Source organism: Sminthopsis crassicaudata, chromosome 3 (genome assembly GCF_048593235.1).
Source record: "Sminthopsis crassicaudata isolate SCR6 chromosome 3, ASM4859323v1, whole genome shotgun sequence".
NCBI classification, from domain to species: Eukaryota; Metazoa; Chordata; class Mammalia; order Dasyuromorphia; family Dasyuridae; genus Sminthopsis; species Sminthopsis crassicaudata.
In genome coordinates this window covers 477,686,361-477,709,434 of record NC_133619.1, presented here as the reverse complement: position 1 = coordinate 477,709,434, position 23,074 = coordinate 477,686,361, and the positions used below count along the sequence as shown (strand labels likewise).

At 35.2% G+C, this 23,074-nt stretch overlaps 1 protein-coding gene across 7 annotated transcripts in view; it reads left to right on the top strand.

The window, feature by feature from the left end:
* The window catches only part of MTUS2 (microtubule associated scaffold protein 2), a 763,366-nt gene that overhangs the window by 241,559 nt on the left and 498,733 nt on the right, over positions 1 to 23,074 (top strand). Inside the window, exon 1 of one of the 7 annotated variants that reach the window (XM_074303566.1) lies at positions 17,633 to 19,405. The exons of the other annotated variants lie outside the window; for them this stretch is intronic. The gene's annotated coding sequence lies outside the window, so the exon portion shown is untranslated. Of the gene's footprint in view, positions 1 to 17,632; positions 19,406 to 23,074 lie in introns of those variants that run through there. 7 annotated transcript variants of the gene reach the window in all.

Genomic DNA, 23,074 nt, shown 5'->3' with positions numbered 1-23,074 from the left:
AATTGAGGAGAAATGATTTGTCCAAGATTATACAGTGGTCAGGGCATTCAGGTGTTTGATTCCAACTCTAAGTCCAGGATTTCATTTCTTTTACCTGTTGAGAGCTTCCTTTTTTCTCTTCATCTGGTGGGAGAAGCTTAGTGGGCATAGCCAAATATTCCAAGTAGTACCTACATCTATAGTCTTTTTCTGTTCTTGGATTTATCCAAGGAAATAAAAGTGTGAAATGGAAAGACAGGTTTTAAAATATGAGCATTGGATTTTATTTCTTTATTGTATTATTTATCATTGTATTTCAGTCTACTTTATAGACTATTATAGTCAAAAGAGACCTCAGAGAACATCTAATACATTCATGGATGCTGGGGGAGCCATAAACACATTCCATTTGACATGAAGGTTTAATGCGCCATATTACTGTCAGTTTACAATAGAAGCTTTGGTTAATATATGTCAGTTTTATAATGTTATTTTGCAAAGAGTCTAATATTGAAAATAAGTCCCTTCTCAAGCAAAAACAATTCATAAGTCATCTGCAAACTCTTCCTGGGTATCTGAAATGTTGCATGGGTAGATTATAATTTATAAGGAATTTTCAGCACATTGATAGTTTAGACAGTGGGGAAGATGAGCAGTAAAAAAATGACAGCTTTGCAAAGAAAATACAAAACACTATTGGAATAAAATATCCTCATGATTATCATATCTGGAGTCTATTCATCCCCAGCGGATTTGATGGGAATAAATGTAACAATTCTGTAGCATTGGAGTAAAATAAAATAAGGTTCAGATGTAGCATATTATCAAGTCCATGAAATGTTAGGACACAGGGAATTCTGGAACAATTAACATTATTACAACCCAGTTAGCTGTGTTAGTATAATAATGATAATAATAGCGAGCATTTTTGTAGCACTTTAAGGTTTACAAAATACTTTACAAATATTATTGCTGCATTTTATCCTCGTTAGTAACTCTGGAAAATTTGTGTATTGTTATCACCTCCATTTTACAGATGAGAAAGCTGAGGAGAGGTAAAATGATGTGCTCAGGCCACACAGCTAGTAAATCTCTGAGGTAAGATTTTAATTCAGGTCTTCCTAACAGTGGTTCTTTGTTCTATCCACTGTTCTACTTACCTCTTCAAGTGAGATAACTGAATATGTTAACATCAACAGGGCTATGCTTCGGTACCCTTCTCAGCCCCAATTTTCAGAAAAGAACAAATTAAATTATAAATCTCTTAACTATAGAAAAGATTTTGCCACCATTTTGGACTGTAACACCAAGAAATACTATATTTTGTCAGTCTTTAATCCTGGATCAGTGCCTCTCTCTAATTTCTCCATTCTGCTCCAACTACTTAGAACACTACAAAAGAAGAAAACTATATATATCTTTACCACAGAAAATGTATACCTTCTAGTTTCAGCTAGGTCTTTTCCATGGCCAACAATTCTTTAAGTGTGTTATGCTTATTTCTGAGCAAATGCATTGTAACAGCTGCTTCGTACCTTCTCTTTTCTCAAACTTCCAGCCCTAAAGTTCACACTTAAGGTTCTCCTTTCCCCAGATATGTTATGTAAAGCACTTTGCAAGCCTATCTTTGTATATGTTTAAAAGACTATATTTATGCTAGGTGCTATTAGCTATTAGCTATTATTAATATTATCCCCTCTAAAAGAATCATTTAAGACTATACCCAAAGACTACCTCATTTATACAGTTTTCCCCTGGCTCCCACAGCCCTCATTGACCTTCCTTTCCCTCTCATTAGATACTACTTGGCTAGGGTTGGGGGATTGGTTGGATTTTGTTAAGGGAAGAGACTCAAGTTCATATTCCTAGGGAAAAAAAACATCTAAATGATGAACCACCTACCCCTTTATCCCTTCCTTCCCTCACATTATTCTATTGTATTTCCCTCTTTACCTTGTTTCATTGAAAGAAAATTTGTTAATTTTTAGATATTCATTTAGGAATTCATTTAGGAATTTCAGAATGTTTCAGCTCCTTTCCCCTATATTCAGTCACTTATCAAATACTGTACAATCTACTTCCAAAATAACTCTTGTATTTTCTCCCATTTCTCTCTTCACCTGTCTTTTTCTTCCTTAGACTTTGCCTCCCCCCAATTTCATTCTATCTATTCTGTATCTACTTTATATGTATTGATATGGTTACATGTAGGCATACAAATCAATCTATTATAATCAATTAATCTAACCCTACCCCCTTCTCCCACGTCTTCCTCCTTTCCTTCCTCTCTCTCTCCCTCCCTTTTTCCCTTCCTTTTTTCCTTCCTTCCTTTCCCCCTCCCTGCCTCCTTTTCTGTTTTCTTTCTTTTGTTTTAAATTTTTATTTTGTTTTTATTGACAATGTTAATCCCTAAAGCATACAAGCATAGAAGGATTGTTATGATGGCAAACATATCTAGACAATGTTAGTAGTAGGGTGTACAGCTATGAGCCCTTTCCAGGGTTGCTTTGAACTTTTGTTACCTACCTGCCACACATCTTGTACCTCAAAGAAGCTGTAGCATGTATAGCAGCCATACCACAGAAAAACCGTTTTGGCAGACAGGCTAAAGCAGTTAAAGGCAAATGAGGGGCCTCAGCTAGGGATCCTACCTTGCAGTCAGAATATATCAAAAATGTACAAAATTTTTGTAAAAATAATTCCACTCACACTGGTACATGGAATATGTGCACACTTATGGACAACACAGTTTTTGTGAGATAACTCAGCAGATGTTTATAGCCCCGAGTTAATCAAAGCTGGCAATAAAGACCAGGTTACCAATGTCACAGCTGATTATACATTTTTCCGGAGTGGTTGCTTTGATGAAGAGCATCATGAGGCTGACATAGGTTTCCCAATCAAATATAATCTATTTAATATGCCTGTGTGTCCTTCCAAAAGGAATGAACACCAGACTTATGGCAATGCAATTTCCACTTGTGGGAAAGTGCCATACCACTATTAACTATGTCTATTCTCCTACCATTTTGAACTCTGATGAGGTCAAATAAGACTTTAGATCTTCATCATCAGTCCTGGAAGAGGACAAACTTATAATTCTGGTAACTTTCATGCCAGAATAGAACAGACTATCAGACATGGAAATCATCTAATACTGAAAACTTATGAGTCTCGCGACTGTCTCATCATCAACACTGTCTTCTTTTTACTTAAAGTGCAATAAAACTTCATGGATGTACGTACCCTCATAGCAAATATTATCATTTAATAGACTATATCATTGTAAAGAGAAGAGACAGGATGTGAGAATGATGAAGGCAATGTGCGGTGCAGAAAGCTGGACTGATTATAGACTTATCCTCTCCAAACTAAGCATTCACATTCAATAAAAGTGGTGTCTCCAAGGAGAGATGTTTACCAGGATTCAGTGTCATCAGATTAGAGTGCTTCTCTGAGCATAAACAGTTTGTTGCTGACTTGGAGGAAATGTTCAGCCAACTTGGCAATAGTGAAGCAAAAAAAGGAGTGGGCTGCTTTCAGAAATTTGACGTACAGCACCACATTTCTTCATCGGCCAAAACACTTGTGAACATTAGAATTAGTTTGAAGAAAATAATGGAGAAATTCAAAAGTTATTGAATTTTAAAAGTCAGAACTTCTTAGAGTTTAGTAGCAGAATAATTTTTCTGTTTCTAAGAAGGCAGTGTTTAACTCTATCAGAAGTAAAGTACAAGTGAAGCTTAGAGAGATGCAATATTTTTGGCTCACAAAGATAGATGAAATTTAGTTTTATGCTAATAGTAATAATTCAAAGTGCTTTTATAATATCCTGAAGGCTATTTATGGGCTAAAGATTTATGATGCATCTCAACTACTCAATCCTGGTGGAGTCACTCAATGTTATGATCCTGGACATAATCCAAGAAAGATGGGCTGAACACTTCCATAATGTTCTAAACATACTATTAACAACCAATGGTGAAATTATTGACCATGTACTTATGTTGAAATCAATCACTGTTTAGTCAATCTCCCAACTGAAGAAGAGGTTCTGAATCCAATTTGGCTCCTCTTGTGTGTCAGAGTGTCTTGTGCTGATTGGCATCAAGGTCAGCTAATGCACTGATAGTAGATGATTTAACTTGAAAAAGATGCAAGCCTAAAGTTAAGGGAGAGTTGGTACATGCTTTTTTGCTCTCAGATGATTGTGTACCCAGTATAGCTTGAAATATGTGGAACCACCTATTATATCATAAAACAGAAAATTTGAATAATGTGGATAAGCTCACTAACCTTGGCAATATACTTTCTAGATGCACATAAGTGATGAGACTGATATACATATTGCCATTGCTAATTCAATGTTTGGGAGGCTTTAAAGGAAAGTGATGAAGAGAAGAGGCATTAGCCTGCATACCTAACTGAAGGTCTACAGAGCTGTTTTGGTTGCTTGATTGCTGGTTGTTGTCCTTCATTTTTGAAGAAATCCAAAATGACACCACTGCATTAAGAGATGAGTTACAGAGTGTCCAACTGTAGCTGATCAGACCAGTATGAGTTCGAAATGCTCTGCCACAGGTCAGACACAAATAGTGCCTATGAACATTTGGGGTGGATTCTCTAATTATGTGAATTTCATGTTTCCTTTGGGATAATTCAGTTCTGCTTTGATCATAGAGCACAGCACCTTCTCTGATGAGGGCACACCATGCTGGAAGTCCTGTGCCAGTGTCTCCCATGCCATACAATTGATTCTAAAGTTCTTAGGAGATACTTGTGAGTGTCCTTGTATTGCATTTTCTTACCATCTTGTGAGGGCTTGTCCTATGTGAGTTCTCCATAAAATAATTTTTGGGGACAATTATAAATTTGGCATTTGAACAGTGTGGTCAGACCAACTCTCTGTGGTAGAGTTAGAATGCATGGTGGTTTAGTTTGAGAAAGGACCTTATTCTGCCAGGTGATCTTCATGATTGTCTTAAGACATTTCAAATAGAAGTGATTCATTTTCCTGGTATGACGTTGATATGCTGCCCAGGTTTCACAGATATGACAATGAGGTCAGCCCAACGACTCTGTAGACCTTCAGTTTAATACCTCTCTTCTTTATTGTAACCGATGGTTCCACATATGGATGGTGGTGTTGACTGATAGAGGACTTGTGTTTTCTTGGTCCTGACTGTTAGATCAAAATTAGCACAAGCAACAGATAATTGACCCATACTTTGTTGTATCTCAGTTTTGGAAGCTGCATGGAGCACACAATCATCTGCAAACAAAAAGTCATGCACCAACACTCCTTCTACTTTAGTTTTGGCTTTTGGCCTTTTTAAGTTGAAAAATTTGTCATCAGTGCAATAGCTGACTTTGATGCTATGTTAGTTCTTGTTGAAGGCATTTGACAACATGGCTGAAAACATCATGCCAAAAAACATGAGAGCAAGCACACACCTTGTTTCATTCCATTGGTGACTGGGAAAGCTGGAGAGCACGGTCCATTTTCTAGAACCCAGACAAGTACACCATCATGAAATTGATTTATTATACATATAAATTTTGGCATAATTTTGCCTAAACTCTCATGACTTATAGTATCAAAGGCCTTGCTCAGATTTACAAGCCTCTATTCTGCTTCTGGAATTTTTCCTGGAGTTATTGGGTGATAAACATCATATTGATTGTTTCTCAGCCCCTTCTAAATCCACATAGGCTCTCAGGTAGATGACTTTCTCTAAGTGTAGGGTCAGCATATTAAGGAGAACTCTGATAAGAATCTTCCCAGAAATGGTTAAGAGAGAGACCCCCTGTGACTGCCACAGGACAATCTATTGTCTTGATATTTGTATAAATCTGGACAATAGAAGTATCCTTGAACTCCTGGGACATAGCTTCCTCTTGTCATATAAACTGTAAAATGTCAGTCAGTTTTTGCATAAGCAATGGACCCCCCCTTAAATTTCCACTGTATTAAAATCAGCATCCAGTGGTTTATCGCACAAAAGTAGTCTAAAGTCACTCAAAATTTCTTCTCTATTTGGAATTTCAGCTAGGTAGTGATTGATTTCAACTTGAGATAAATAGTCAATAACTTCAGCAATAATTCATGATGGTCTATTGAGAATACTATCAAAGCATTCAGCCTATCTTCTAGGATCATGTTCTTATCACTAATAACTGTGGCACTCTCAATATTGACTAATTGAGATGCATCACAGTTCAGGGGCAGAGCCAAGATGACAGAGAATAGACAGAACTTTGAGTTCTTCCTGGCTTCCTTTACAGTCAACACTAAATTTAGCCTCTGTATGTATTTTGAAGTGACAGAACCCACATATATTTAGAGTGTAACAAATTTCCAGCAGAAAATAAATCAGAAGGATTTCAGAAAATGTCTGTTTCAATTAGGCAGAGGGGGGGATGTGGTCCAGTGCAGGCTAGGTGCAAGGAGGCCCAAGGCAGAGAAGCCTCCTACAGGGAATCTAAATGGAAGACTCTTATCCAAAATAGAGCAGCATTGGCTACTCTGTCCTGGTTCAGAAGGACAGTGAATCAAAAGACTTGATGTGAGACCTCAAATGCAACTACAGAAGGCAAACAGTGAGTTCCCAAACTCCAGCATAATAAGTACGTCTTGACCAGGTTCATCCAATATGGGAAGTAAACTGGAAGCACTGATCCCAGGGCAATGTAAAGCTCCTGTTACCTTGTAGAGGAAACTTGGAACAATATCACTCTAGGAGCAAGAACCAAACCAAACCAAAACAAAAAAGTTCTCTGACCAAAGATAGCTATTATGAAGACAGGGCAGAACAGACTTCAAATTCTAATGACAATAAAAGCAAAATGCCTCCAGAAGAAGCCTCAAAAGGTGATAGGGTGGGTTTCCAGCTCAAAATGCTCTCTTGGAAGAATTCAAAAAAGATCATAAGAGAGACTTAGAAAAAAAAAATCCCATTTCTCCCCCAAAGTCCCCCCCAAAATCCCCCTAAAGGAAGTGAGAGCTTTGCAGGAGAGTTTAGAAAAGAAACCAAATTGTGTTAAGTTTTCTTTTCAACATTTCAAGAAATAGTTTTGGCAAAATGGCAAAAGAAAAAAAAAACTCATTGAAAACCAGAATTGGTGAAATGGAAAAAAGAGAACAAGTCCCTAAAAAATAGAATTGGTGAAATGGAAAAAATAAATCCTGTGAACAAAAAACTCATTTAAAAGTTCAGTTGGCTAAATAAAAAAAGAAGTTTAAAAAAAAGCTAACTGGAGAAAATAATTCACTAAAAATTAGAATTGAACAAATGGAAGTGAATGACTCAGTGATGCATCAAGAATCAGTCAAACAACATTTTAAAAATGAAAAAAATGGAAAAATATATAAAATACCTCATTGAAATAAACAACTTACTTGGAAAATAGATCCAGGAGAATCAATCTAAGAATTGTTGGCCTATCTGAAAAACTACAATGAGAAAAAGAGTGTAGACAATATCTTTTTAAAAATCACCAAGGAAAACTGCCCTAATATCCTAGAACCAGAGGGTAAAATTGTCATTGAAAGAATCCATCAATTATTTCTAAAAAAGACTCTAAAATGAAAACTCCAAGTAATATTTTAGCTAATTTCAAGAATTGTAAAAAATAATCTTAAAAGGGAGTTAGAAGAAAAAATGGGGAAAGAAAATGAGAGCTTTGCAGGAGAGTTTGGTAAAAGGAAACAGAAATTGATTGAAGAAAACAACTAGTTAAAATACATTTAGTGAAATGAAAAAAAATATATGTATATTGAAGAAAACCACTTTTTAAAAAACAGATTTGGTAAAATGGGAAAACAATTCCTTGAGAAATAGAATTGATAAAATGAAAAAAGAGAACAACTCCTTAAAAATAGAATTGTGAAATGGAAAAAGAGAGCAAGTCTTTTTAAAAAATAGAATTAGTTAAGTGGAAAAAAACACAACTCCTTTAAAATACATTTGGACAAAAAGAAGTAAAAAAGCTAACTGAAGAAAAACAATTCACTAAAAATTAGAATTGGACAAATGGAAGTGAATGACTCAATGAGACATCAAGAATCAGTCAAGCAAAACAAAAAAATATGAAAAAATAGAAGACAATACAAAATATGTTATTGAAAATTAACTGACCTGGTAAATAGATTCAAAAGAGACAAGCTCAGAATTATTGGGCTACCTGAAGACCACAATGAAAAAAAAAAGCCTGGATAACATCTTTCAAGAATTATCAAAGAAAACTGCCCTGATATCCTAAAACTAGAGGATAAAATAGTCATTGAAAGAATCCGTCGATCACCCCCTGAAAGAGACCCTAAAGTGAAAACTATGGAATATTGTAGCTAAATTCCAAAATTATCAGATCCATGAGAAAATACTGCAAGCAGCTTGAAATAAATAATTCAAATATCGAGAAGCCACAATCTAAATTATACAGGACTCCACTTTAAAGGATTGAAGGGCTAGGAATATGGAGGGCAAAGGAGCTTGGACTATAGCCAAGAATCAACTACTGAGCAAAACTAAGCATTATCTTTCAGGGGAAAAGATGGACATTCAATGAAATAAGGGGTTTTCATTTATCTCTGATGAAAAGACCAGAACTGAACAGAAAATTTGATCTTCAAATATAGAACTCAGGAGAAATATAAGAAGGTAAAAAGGGAAGAAAAAAAAATGTTTTTTAAAAGTTAAAATGTTTATATCCCCACATGGGAAGATGAAAAGTTTTACTTTTTATTAAGGGTATACTTAGAGGGTATAAATATGAGTTGACTTTCATGAGAAGATACAAAAAAGAAATTAAGGGTAGAAAAGGGATTGTACTGGAAGAAGAGGAAAGGGAAGATAAATGGGGTAAATCACATCACATGATGAGTTAAAAAAAGATCTATTACATTTGAGGGAAAGAAAGGAGTGGGGTGAGCATTGTTTGAACTTTAATTTCATCAAATTTGGCTCAAAAAAGAAATATCATATATTGTTTGATATAGAAACTTGTCTCACTCTATAGGAAGTAGGAGAGGCTAATAGAAGAGAGGGCAGAAGTAGAAGAGGAAAGGGATAAGAAAGAGGGGAGGAGCTGAAAAAAGGATGGATAGATTGAGGAAAGTAATGGTTAGAAACAAAACACTGATGAGGAGGGAAAGGGGGAAAGGAGAGAGAAAAGTATAACTCAGGAAATATAAGATGGTGGGAAATACAGAGCTAGTAATTTTAACTGTGAATGTGAATGGGATGAACTCTCCCATAAAGTAAAAATAAATAACTGACTCAATTAAAAGCCAGAATCCTACAATATGTTGTTTATAAGGAATACATTTGAAGCAGATAGATACATACAGAATAAAGGTAAAAGGTAAAGCTATGCTTTAGTTGAAGTTTTAAAAAAAAAAAAAAACCAACAAAACAGGGTACCTATCCTGATCTCAGATCCAGCAATAGCAAAAACAGATCTAATGAAAAGAAATAAGGAAGGAAACTACATCTTATGAAAGGGTTCCATAGATAATGAAGTAATATTAACACTAAACATATATGCACTAAGTGATATAACATCCAAATTCTTAGAGGAGAAATTAAGAGAGTTGCTAGAAGAAACAGACACCAAAACTATACTGTTGATGCATCTCAACCTCCCTCTATCAGAATTAGATAAACCAAACTACAAAATAAATAAGAAAGACGTTAAGGAAGTAAATAAAATTTTTTAAAAGTTAGGTATGATTGACCTTTGGAGAAAATTGGACAGGGACAGAAAAGAATATACTTTTTTCTTGTTGCTACATGGAAGTTACACAAAAATTGAGCATGTTTTAGGGCAGATATTGTAAATACATCCTTCTAAAATAGATTGTGCAATAAAAATTACATATAATAAAGAGCAGTGGAAAAGAGACCAAAAATGAATTAGAAACTGAATAATCTAATCCTAAAGAATGTGTGGGTGAAACAACAAACCATAGAAACAATTGATAATTTCATCCAAGAGAATAACACTAATAAGATAACATACCAAAATTTATGATATGCAGCCAAAACAGTTCTTAGGGGAAATTTTATATCTCCAGATGTACCACAGTCTTTGGCACATAAATAGCTTTCAGTGCATCATAAAAATGCTTTGGATTGTGGCTATCAACATAAAACTGAATTTCATTTGCTTTTTTTACTGAGCCAAGAATCTGTATCTCTTTTAAGTTTCAACTTTAATTTTGATGGTATTGAATGCTACCTTCTGAAAAACAGATGAACTATCTTACTGGTACACCCTGTGGAGTTCTCGTTTTTCATTTAGCAGATTCAGACTTTCTCTATCATTTTCACCAACCACTCTTTAATGTTTGACGTTCTCATATAGATGAGCAAACTCAGTGTTATACACCAGATCCCTGAAAGCTGTGCATTCCTTTTCTGCTCCATTGTTGCCAACTAATATGTTGGCTCCACTTACACTCCAAGTTGGCAACAAACTGTTCCCTCTCTGAGAAGCACTCTAATCTGTTGACATTAATTCTTCAAGCATTCTTTTTGCCTTGGGACCACCACTTTTATTGAACGTGAACATTCAGAGCTGTTTCACAGCTCACTGTGGTAAGATTGAAAAACCTGGATAGGGTACCAACTCTATGAGAGGAAATTGAATTGCTCCCATTTTAATTGTCTTAGAAAGATTCTGAACATCATCTGTCTAGATAAAGTATCAAACACTGAAGTCCTTTCTCAAGCTGAGCTGCCAAGGATTAAATTCTTGCAGATAGCACAGTTCTGGTGGCTGGACATGTTGTTCTAATGCCAAATAAACATTTGCCTAAAAGACTATTTTACAGAGAGCTCATGCAAAGAAAGAACTCACATGGAGGTCAGAAGAAGTAATACAAGGATACTTTCAAGTATCCTTTCTGAAACTGGTATCAATTGTGAGACTTTGGAGACACTAGCACAAGACCACCCAGCATCGTGTGCCCATATCAAAGAAGGTGCTGTATTCGATGAACAAAGCAGACTTGCAGTAGCTTAAAAGAAATATGAGATGCATAAATAAAGAGACATCTCCATTCCAAATGTTCTGTGGTAGAATGTTTTGAGCTTTTATTGGTTTGATCAACCACAGTTAGATGCACTACACTTCAATCCTGACAGACTACAGCCATTTTGGTCTTTGAGTATGAAAAGTAAAATCAACCTGTAAGGCAAAGAAAGGGAAAATAGGAGTGTTTGAACAGTCTTGCTCATTACCCCACTGCTATTATCTATTTTATATATTCATCTCTATTTCCATCTCAATCTATATCTTTATCTAGACACAAAAGTCTGTATCTTCATTTATAGATGAGGAGGTGGAGGAGGAAGATGATGTGTGTATAATTGTGTCTTCCCTATTAGAATATAAACTCCTTGAGAGTAAGATTTTTTTTCATTTATTATATTTGTATTTTCAGTATCTACATAATATGTGACACAGACTAGACATTTAATAAATGCTTGTGGATTTATTATCTAGACATGTCACCTTTTCCATATGGCTAACCTACAACCTGAGTAATTTCTATCATTTACAAGTGGCCAGACTCTGCAGGAGAAAGTAATAAAACTGTACAGTGGGTTACTTACAAATTCATGTTCTCTAATGATAGCTTTGTATAAGTACTATTGAATAACAATCCTTTTCATTCATCTAAACAACAATTAAATTTCACATTTCGGGCTAAAATTATCCCACCTACAATAAAAGAAGGGGGCAGAGATCTGAACCAATGGCACTTTATTAAAGGGTCCATAGTTTTCCCTAAGTAAGTGGAACTCAGATCTTTATTATCTGAGATTCCTCCTTCTTCCAGGGCCCTATTATTGTATGGCTAGATGTCCAGTCATTCAGGAATAGCTATACCAAATACAGAATAAATTCATTAATTGACATGTGATACATAAGCTATAATAAACAAAATGATAAGTCAGCAGAATCACAAATTAGATGAAGCAAAGTTTACCTCCAAACAAGATAGACAGGCTTTTCCTTATTTTCATCAGGAATCAGTGACCAAAGAGGATATAAAATGGTCCATTCGTTCTATTGGACAAGGGATTATTCTGGAGATTCAAAAATATTGTGGGGGACTTTCCATGTAGTTGAATCACTTATGCCATGTTGGTCTTGGTCACCATGACAAAACAAAACAAGGGTGGAGGGCCTTTAGTAAACTTCCTATAGTTAAGCAAGTGAACTTAGAATCTAAAACGCTAGGGTCTTATATACAGAACTTTGATATGATTCTGTCAAATTGATTAATAATGACTAAAATATAATAAGTGTTCAAATAAATCATCTATCATACACACTATGACTTTTCTAACCCACCTCATCTTCCATTTCTTTAGTGTCTTTATGTCCTGTTCTACTGAGATTTAGTCCATTATATTCGAACTCTTTCAAGTTCCTCCCCCTTATTTTTCCTAACCAGTTTTTGTCCTAATTCCTCTTTTCTACCTTCCCTATACTCTCAAGGGAAAAGAAATAGGTAATTTGTCTAAGTTAATCCTTCTTAGTTTAAATTGTATTCCATTCTGTCTCTTCTATGACATTGTGCCATTCATTATCTTCTTCTTACACACCTTTATACTCTTTCTCTGTGTTTTTCTTTTCCTTCAACTGGCAAAAATGCCCAGCTCTCCATGTTAAACAAAAGAAAACTTTCTTTAACTTTGCTGTCAAATAAAACTATCGCCCCAAACATCTTCTCTTCCCTGTTAAACATCTAGAAATAGTCATCTACCATTTGGGACATTTCTTCACCATTTATGTATTCCTTGTTATCTTGCAAGCTGGCTTCCATTTCTGACCTTAATTGAATTCATGACTTCAGGGTCAGTTTCCTCACCATTAAATCCAATATCTCTTTTCTGTTCTCATCTTCTTTGACCAAGATCTCTACATGACTTTGTTGATGACACATTCCTTATTAATACCCTCTTTTTACTTATTGATATTCCATGATACTGTATGCTTATATTTCCTTCCTTTTCTATTTTCATCCTAACTCTGTTGAAAACCCTTTTTTGAAACTTTCAAATAGGCTTTCTCTACCTCTCTAGCTTCTTCCTCAAGCTGGAAAAACTGTTCCTCCCCCTCAGTTTTTTTTTCCTGGCATCATATTTAGGTCTTTTTCTTACATATATTATAGTGTTTGGGGCTTCACCCCCCTCCCCCCAAATGGGCCTTATATATTGAATCCCTTGAAAAGTCAGGATTGTGCCATTGATATATTTACATAATCCGTCTCTAATACAAAGCATTGTCACATAGTAAATGCTTAATAAATATTTTTTGGGAACAACTAAGTGATTAGGTAGACAGAAGATTATTCCTGAAGTCAGGAAGACCTCATCTTCCTGAGTTCAAATCCAATCTCAGACACTTTCTAACTGTGTGGTCCTGGTCAAGTCAGTTAATCTGATTTGCCTTCATTTTCTCATCTGTAAAAGAGCTGGAAAAGGAAGTAGTGGTTTGCTGTTTTACTATTGTTGACAAGAAAACACCCAATGAGCTCATAAATTGGACATGACTGAACTGACTTAACAAAAATATTTGTTCAAATTTAACATAATTTTGATTGAAGAAAAATAAGGTAGATTGGCCACTTCATAGGTGGAATGTCATAGATATGGGAGAAGTTATGTAGATACCAAATAGCTGAAGATTTGGGTATTAGGAGATGGGTAAGAGGTACATTCAGAAAATTTAGAGTGCATCACTGACGTATTTTGTTTACTTCACTTTTTGTCTAGGACAGTGGCTCTTAAATTTTTGTGTGTGCCTTGTACCCCTTCACAGACAGATTTATTTTCTTTTTAAAAATTAAACCTTTTTATTTTCAAAACATATGCATAGTTTTCAACATTCATCCTTGCAAAATCTTATATTCCAACTTTTTTTCTCCCTCCTTTTACCTCCACTTTTTCTTCTGCATGGCAAGTAATCCAATATATGTTAAAGATGTAATTCTTCTATACATATTTCCATAGTTATCATTCTGCATAAGAAAAACCAGATCAAAAAGGACAAAAAAAGAGAAGAAAACAGAATGCAAGCAAACAACAACAAAAAAGTGAAACTACTATGTTGTGAATGAACCACACTCAGTTCCCACAGTTCTCTCTCTTGGTGTAGCTATCTTTCTTCATTACAAGATCATTGGAACTGGTCTGAGTCATCTCATTATTGAAGAGAGCACGTCCATCAGAGTTGATCATCATATAATATTGTTATTACTGTGTATAATGATCTCCTGATTCTGTTCATTTCTCTTAGTATCAGTTCATGTACGTCTCTCCAGGCCTCTCTGAAATCATCCTGCTAATAAACATTTCTTATAGAACAATACTATTCCATAACATTCATATACCATAACTTTTTCAGCCATTCTCTAACTAATGGGCATCTCTTCTGTTTCCAATTTCTTGCTACTAAAAAAGGGCTGCCACAACATTTTTGCACACGTGGGTCCCTTCCCCTCCTTTAAGATCTCTTTGGGATATAAGCTCAGTAGAAATACTGCTGGATCAAAGAGTATGCTCAGTTTGATTCCTGGGCGTAGTTCCATATTGCTCTCCAGAATTGTTGAATCAGTTCATAACTCCACCAATAATGTATTAGTGTACCAGTTTTCCCATATTCCCTTCAGCATTCATCATTACGTTTTCTTGTCATCTTAGTCAGTCTGATTTCTCTGATTAGTAGTGATTTGGAGCATTTTTTTTCATATGACCAGAAATGGTTTTAATTTCTTCATCTGAAAATTGTCCACAGACAGATATTCTAAATAATCAAAGGAAATGCCAAATTTTTGTTAGAGGATGGTAAAAGTTAAATTATGAATTTTTCAAATCTATGTTCATGAACATCTCTAAAAATCTGTTCATGGATTCTTTAGACTCAAGTTAAGAACCCCTAGTCTAGGGCCTACTCTTTGTCCAAGAAATGGGGATGAATATCTTTTTTTCCTTCCTTGTATGCTTAAGGGCATCCAGTTTGGGTTAAATAAGCCTTTGTGGGATAACCTTGGCATCTAACCTGCAATTTATGAAACTATTGCAAAAATGTATTCTATGTTCCAAATAACTAGCCTACATATATGGTTTTGAAACAAAACCTATTTGTTAATTGGAGGTCACCTAGATCCTTTCTAAGAATTTAACAGGGTGGATATTGTAAGAAACAATAGTTTAGATGCAAATTAATCATTATAATATTCTATAAAATGAACAAGCAGAATTGTGATCCACCATAAAATCAAAGGAATAAATAAAAATGTTTCTTTTCTACAAGGATGAAGAAAATGAGAAAGAAAATAATTATTTTAAAAGCATTGCTAATTCCAAAAGCTCAGAATTTATTTTCTTTTAGAGATTCCAGCCCTCATACTCAAAACGGTTGAGAACTACTTATGCCATTTTAAAGTTTTCACATCTTCCAAGGATATAGAAGTAAGAGTATTAAGTAAAATATATAGGAACAACAACAAAAACTCCAATTCATCCCTTTAAAGCTCTACTGCAGTTTATCTCTGTCCAATTATAGATTTATATCTAAGAAAAATGATCATTGTCATATAAAAGTGACTTGTAATACATAATATGATAATGAAAGTGTAACAATGAATTATGAAATAAAATATAATTTTCCTACCATGTAATCGAAATTCTACTCTACTGCTACCTTTCTCTAGTTATATGTGCTCCATCTTCCTTTCAGTAACCATTTTGATTTTACTTGAACAATCAAGCAGGAAAGCATATTAAGATCACAGAAAGGTAATCTAGATCACCTTATTGGCTTAGGGCAGCAGATATGTATTAATAGAAAGCCTTGCTGTAGTTTAAAGGTCTCCCTGCATCAGAAACATTGACTCTGCTTTTCAAAGTGATTCAGGCAGGAATGAAATAAGATTCAGATTCTCCTGCCATAATAATAAACCTCAAGTACTCACAGAGAGAAAACACTAGGGATCCTCCTCCTTATTACCTATTCTCCCCCACTCCATCTCATACACTCCAGTCCTTGGAGTGTAGCTGTGGAGGCCAAAAGTTAGAGAAGCTCTATCTCAGAATCAATTAGTCAACATTTATTAAACACTTACTGTGTGCTAAGCACTGTTCTAAGTTCTGGGAATACAAAAAAAAAAAAAAAAAAAAAGGCAAAAGAAGATCTCTGCTCCCAAGTAGCAGACAATCTAATGGATGAGACAACATGAAAACAAATATACATACACAAAGCAAGCTATATTCAAGATTAATAGTAAATAATTATTAGAGAGAAGGAACAATAATTAAGAGGGATTATATTTGAGTGGAAGATGGATGACCACTTTTCAGGGATGTTGTGGAGCAAAAGTCCCTTCCTCACAGCTCTGAGATTTTGTGATCCCAGTAATAGAACACCATAACTTCAGAGTTGAAAAGAATATCCAAAGATATCTGGTTCCTTCTCTGGCCAAGTCATAGGTCTTGGACTAACTTTCCCAATACTTTCAGTGCTTTCTTTCCTTATCTCCACTTCCTACTTTCCTTGGCCACATTTTAAGTCCCAGCTAAAATTTCATAGAAATTCCATAGAAAACCTTTCTCAATTCCTCCTAATGCTGTTGTCTTCCCTCTGTTGACTATCTCCAATTTATGCTTCATATAGTTCATTTGTACACAGTTCCTTGCATTTTGTCACCCTAATTAGATGGTAAACTTCTTAAGTTTGGGACAACCCTTGACCTTTCTTTGCAGCTTCAGCTTTTAGCACAGTGCCAGTATATAATAGATGCTTGATAAATGTGATCAACCTATCATTAACTTACTTGTCTCATGTATGATTTTTTTTTTGCTTTTTTAATCTTGTATGAAATATCAAAGAATGAAATGTTTTGAGCTCTGGTGAGAGGAATCTCATTAGTATCCATTCTTGAATGGCTCATTGATAAGAATCTTTTCCTGAGGTGAATCAAAGAATGCGTCCATATAACAATCATCTACACATTCTATTTCCATCTTCCAGTGCAAAAAGAACAAGTCTGATCAATAAATACCACAACTAGCACTGCATAGAAGAAATGGACTTGGGAATGAAAACGTTTCTAAATAATCATATTAAGAGATTGAAGAATGAATAGAATATTTATCAGGAAGTTCTGTGAAAGGGTAACTATGACCTGGAGTGAAGGAAGTTACTTAACATATTTAGATAAAACCTAGAAATATAAAGTTAGCTGTTCAATGGGATAATAAAAGGTAATAATAAATTGGCATATGCACAATTTCTGCACCATTTGTGTGTCAACCATTTAGTTAATTTTTCCATTTGAAAAAATGCAATAGAAAACTGGAGACACAATTACAGCAGCTACAGCTCAGGATGCAGAGAACAAGTTGTCAGTTTTATGGCCAAGCTGCTGTTAATATTCAGTGTTCAACAACTAGCATCTGAATTTAGGAATTTTATTCTAGTAAAATTAAAACTTGCAGAATTGCAAACATTTATTTTAATTATAGCTGACACCATCTTTATTGTTATTATTACAATAAAAACATATCTTTTTTAGAAGAAAAATTGATGGCTTAATTAACATTCTTTTTCATCCTGAAAATGAGTATGTCATTTTCAGTTTGGAATAAAGTGATGAAAATTTAAGATTCTACATGATTCATTTAAGGTACAGTGATTTACTTAACAGAAAAGGCATCATTCTTTCTTTTTTTAAGGTAGAGTGTCTATTTCTTAAAGATTAAAGGGACTGAACTTTAAATATAGAACACTTGAGTCATAGAAAATCAGACCTCCATTTGACACATTAAAAAAACTGAGGTCAACAGAAATGAAGTAACACTCAAATTCAGTTTTTATCTTACATAGTTATTCTAGGAAACTGTTTTGTAAACCTTAAAGTATTTTAGAAATGTGAGTTATTATTATTTACCAAGGTCACATAGAGGCATTTAGATTGCACACATTGAATAGAACACCAGGCTGGAATCTAGCCTCAGACATTTATTAGGTGTGTGATCCTGAATAGGTCACTTAACTTCTGACTACCTCTTTTAACTCATCTATAAAATGAGGATAATAGTATGTGACTCCTAGGGTTGTTTTGAAGAGCAAATGAGATCATTGCGAAGTGCTTTGTGTAGTGTGTAGTGCATAACATACACTATATAAATGTCAGCTCTAATAATGCAATAATTATGATACAGTAATAGTTATTAGCCATAACTGGGTTTGGAATTAGATCTCTACTCATATCTTTATCTCAGATTTCTTCCCTTCATTCTCATTGCACTCTGCCAGGTGGCACTGGTTTAGAGTTTAGACCCTATTCCATTCTTTCTTGTATCCAGACTGTGGTTCGTTCAGTTCCCAAGTTGGCAAAGCCTTTCTGTCCCTCTCCTGCTGAATTTCAATCTGATATTAAATCCATCTCTCAATTTCTATATCCTTCATTACAACTTCCCTGATTTCTCTCCTTCATTTCATCAAATTTTCTTATTTCTTGGATCCTTCTAATATACCTGTCATATAATACTGTGTGTTAATGCATAGCATATATTTGTCTTATTTTACTTTGGTACAGACAATGTTTACAATATCAGTGGAAATAAGAAAGATGAGATTAAGGCTGAATAGTACAGACAAATCAAGGAAGAACTTTTTTTTTTCTTTTTAAACTTAAAGGCACTTGTTCATATATAAAAATAGATGTAAAGCAGTCACTATTAAGGAAGGCATTTATAGAACATCAGACCTAGAATGGACCCATCAGGAGAGACCCTTGAGAATTATATCACTCACTTATGACAAATTACAGTCCTTGAATAAATGAGAGGAAGTATATGATGACTCAAGGACAGACATCCTACTCTAAGAAATATTGTCTTGCTAAAGGGTCTTCTGTAGTCACAAACTACTTGCTAGAGACTACAATCTTCCATTTTTGTGTCCTGAGCACATTGTAGGAGCTATCTTTTGCCTCTTGTTTCAACATGCATTTATTAGGTACCTGCTGAATACTGGCATTATAGAAATAGGAAAACCTAAAAGTTAGATACATCCTTCCCCCAAGGAGCTTCCACTCTACTTTAGGAGTATAATATGTTCACAAATGAATAAGTATGGTATACATACACACATGTATGCATATGTATGTGTGTATGTAAACACACACACACACACACATATATATATATATATATATACATATTATATGTATATATAAAAACTACATGATGAATGGGAGGTGTCACTAACTTCTATGAACCACAAAAGATTCATGCACAAGGTGACAGTTGAACTGTTTTTGAAGGGAATAAGGAATTCTAAAAGATGGAGCTAAAGAGGAAAACCATTATGGACGTGGAGGGGCAGTCTGTGCAAAGATACTGAGGTGGGAGGTAGAATTTTTATGTATGGGAAGCAGTAGGTCAGTTTCATTTGAAAGTTGGATCCAGATATTGTTGGGGAAAGGACAGCTGAGGTTAAAACCCTGTGTGGAATACAAAGAGATGAAAGGGAAAGAGTCTTTATGGTCTTGACAAATTAGAAAATTGGAACCAGCACAATCAGGGTATCTGTGTCTGATAAAATTGTTCATGTTGTTCTGATCATGGCTTAAGACTTCATTTTAAGGGCAAAGGTTTTCATGGGACAACCCACCCCTGGTTGCTCCTAAGGAATACATTTTATTGTGGTAATTCTGCTTTCAAATAAATACCTATTTAATTAAATCCAGAAATTTTCCTTTGAATGATTTAGCAGCTGTTAGTAGAATACAGACACTGGTCACCCCACAACCGAGGCTTTTGGAATGATGTGTTACCTTGACTACTGAGGACCATATTCTTGAATGATGGGTGCAAATAAATATGCAAAGTCAATATGGGGGAGAGATGGACATGTTTCTAAGCAATAGAGACAACAGATGGAGAGACTGAAAATAAGTGATAGAGAAGGGTGACAGGGAGCAGTCAGAGGGAGGAGATAAGAAGGAATGGAATTTCTTGAATAGTTGAGGGGTTAGCCTTGGTAAGGAGTTAGGCCACTTTATCATGTCCAATAACAGTAGAGGAGGAGATGGTGGCAGAAGGTACCAGAGTACTAGGAGATGAGGAAGAAAGGAAAAGAGAGTGTTCATGATGAACATTCTCAAATTTTCCTGTAAAATATAGTTGTCAATATTTTCAGCAGAGAAAGAGAGAGGAGACAATGGGAGAAATGGGAAGTTTGAGGAGGCAGGAAAGAATTTGGAAGAAGCCACTGTGATGAGTGAAATAGGGAGGTGATTAGGGAGGTGTAAGTAGGATTGCCTCACTGCAGTGAGAGCTCAGTTAAAGTTGTGTAACATAATTTATAATGAGCCTGGTTAGAACAGTTGAAGGATATTCTTCTCCTTTGTTCAGCAGCACATGAGAAATGAGAAATATTTTCTTTCCATCTTGACAACCACCTTGGGAGGCAATTGATGTTATCTCCATTTGAGGAAGCCAAAGCAGAGAAAAGTTGTTTAGGCAGAGTTAAGTGGCTTGTCTATCCTGTGTCCAAGATCATAAGCTAAAAAGTGCCTGAGGTCAGGCGTGAACTTAGATCCTCCAGAGCGGGTGCTCAACTCACTGATAGAGAAGGAGCTTTAAGGGGCAGATGGAGTAGTGGATGGAGCAGTCAGTAATAGTCAGGAGAATCTGAGTTCAAAATTGACCTTAAACACTAATACTATGCAAGTTACTTAACCCTCAGTTGCTTCCTCAAAAAAAAAAAAAAAAAAAAAGGAAATTTAAGAAGTCACTTATTTTGTAAACATTGCAAGGGGTTGGTTTTCTTTTCTGGTCATAAAATTCTTTAGCAAGAAGTGTGCCAGAATTTCTTCCAATAATTAGAGATTTATTTTGATGTTTAATCAGCATATTTATCAGAGATAGCATGTTTATAACAATTTATTTAGCCCTTAAAATGTCTTCCACCAAACCATGTGAAGTAGACAGTACAGCTTTTATAGTGTGGAAACTGTTACAGAGAAGTTACATGACTTGCTCATGGCCAGAGGCAGAACCCAAATCTTTGTGTTTTTCCTCTAAATCCTACATTCTCTCCTCTATAGCAAGTTGCTTCTTAGTAATGAATCTAATGAATCATTTCATTTACCTGTTCAGAATATAGGAAGGAACCAGGAAGTAAATGTGGATAAAAAAGCCTTCTTGGCAGCTGAATGAGATGTCACAAAATCCATAGACTGGGCAACCCCACAGAGCTTATTCACTCTAATTTTATACAAATGGTTCTGATGAGCTTGATGATTTGGTTTCTAAGTCCATGAGGGTTTGGAAGCTGAAAATTAAAAATTAAAAATGGGACTGCTATAGGCAGATTTAATGATAATAGTAAAAAAGTGTCAACTTTCTGTCTAATAGAAAAAATATGAAAAGCTAATGTAAGAAAGAACTGAGAAAATTGAGTTAACAGCCTATGCAGACTCTGTGGGGTTGCCCAGCCTATGGATTTTGTGAAATCTCATTGACTACCCTAAATTCTATTTATACAACATTTACATTTATGCAAGTGGTTCTGATGAGGAGCTGATCCAATGCAGCAGAGCCCTGAGATTTTCAGTGTATTCTTGTGTAGATCTTTCATTGAGAGACTTCATCTTTATGCAGAAATTCTCATATCTCCATGACATTTCCCTCACTGTCCACAGTCTATTATTCTCTCCCCTCCATTATTCCTGTTGAACTTGCCTACTTCCCACCCTCACTGTGAAAGGAGAGCAGAGGAATAGAAGTGGATAGCACTGAGCGGAGCCAGGGGGTAAATCATGACTGTGGCAGCATTTTCCCTGTGATTTAAAATAATCTCTTTTCCCCTTTCAAAGGGTCGGGAATCAGTAAGACTAATGGAACTACCCAGAATACTACTTTCCTACAAATACTCAAATCTTGAATTCTGTTTTTATACTAAAACCCTAGAGAATTGCAAAACTCAATCATGAGGATTAAAGGTCCATGGACTCTGATATTCTCTGAATTGTGATCACATCATACCCTGGATCTCTCTGGAAGGAAAGAGGGAGAGAAGGGAAGGAATGAGGGACAAAAGAAAGGAAAGAAGGAAGGAAGGAGGAAGGAGAGAAGGAAGGAAGGAAAGAGAAAGGAAAGAAGGGAGGAAGGAGAAGAAAATAAAAAAGGAGGGAAGGAAGGGAAGAGCTGTGTTGCCCAACTGGAACTGGCCAGTTGGTTCCCTAGTGAGGCAGCTACTGTTACTCATAGGTTGTTTGTCCTGAGTTCTCAGAGCAGACTGTGACATCAGGAAAGTGATGCCATTAATTGTTTGGTACTTGTTGGCTTGAAGAAAATGAAGAACTCCCTTAGCATTGCTGTACTTTGCTTAATTTTAATTACCTGTTAACCAAAAATGGTATAGTTACTCATCATGAAGAGTATTTGCTTTGATAGAAAAAAGGAAAATAGAAATTGTTTTAGTATCTAGAAAATGGGAATATTATGTCACCTTGCTAATAATAATAATAATTAAAAATGAGAATTTATTGTTGTTCAGTCATTTCAGTCCTTTCTCACTCTTCAGAACCTCATGTGGTGTATTCTTAGCAAAGATACGAGAGTGGTGTACCATTTTCTTCTGTAGTTCATTTGACAGATGAGGAACTTGAGGCAGAGTGAAATGACTTGTCCAGGTCACACTAGTAAACTAGTAAACGTGTGATGATCAATTATGAGACTTACTTCTCAGTGATCCAAAGCAATCCCAAAAAACTTTGGATAGAAAATGCCATTTGCATCTGGAAAGAGAATTGTGGAGATTGAATGTAAATCAATACATGCTATGTTCACTTCTTCTTTCTTGTTTTTTTTCCTCCCCAGAGGCTTTTATCCCTTTTGTTCTGATTTTTCTCTCTCAATGTGATTCATGAAGAAGTATGTATTTAAAAAGTTAATATACATATATTTATAACCAGGAAAAAATTAATTAGTTAAAAAACAACATCATTTCATTTTATCCTCACAACAACCCTGGGCATGCAGGGTTACGAGTTATCATTATTCCA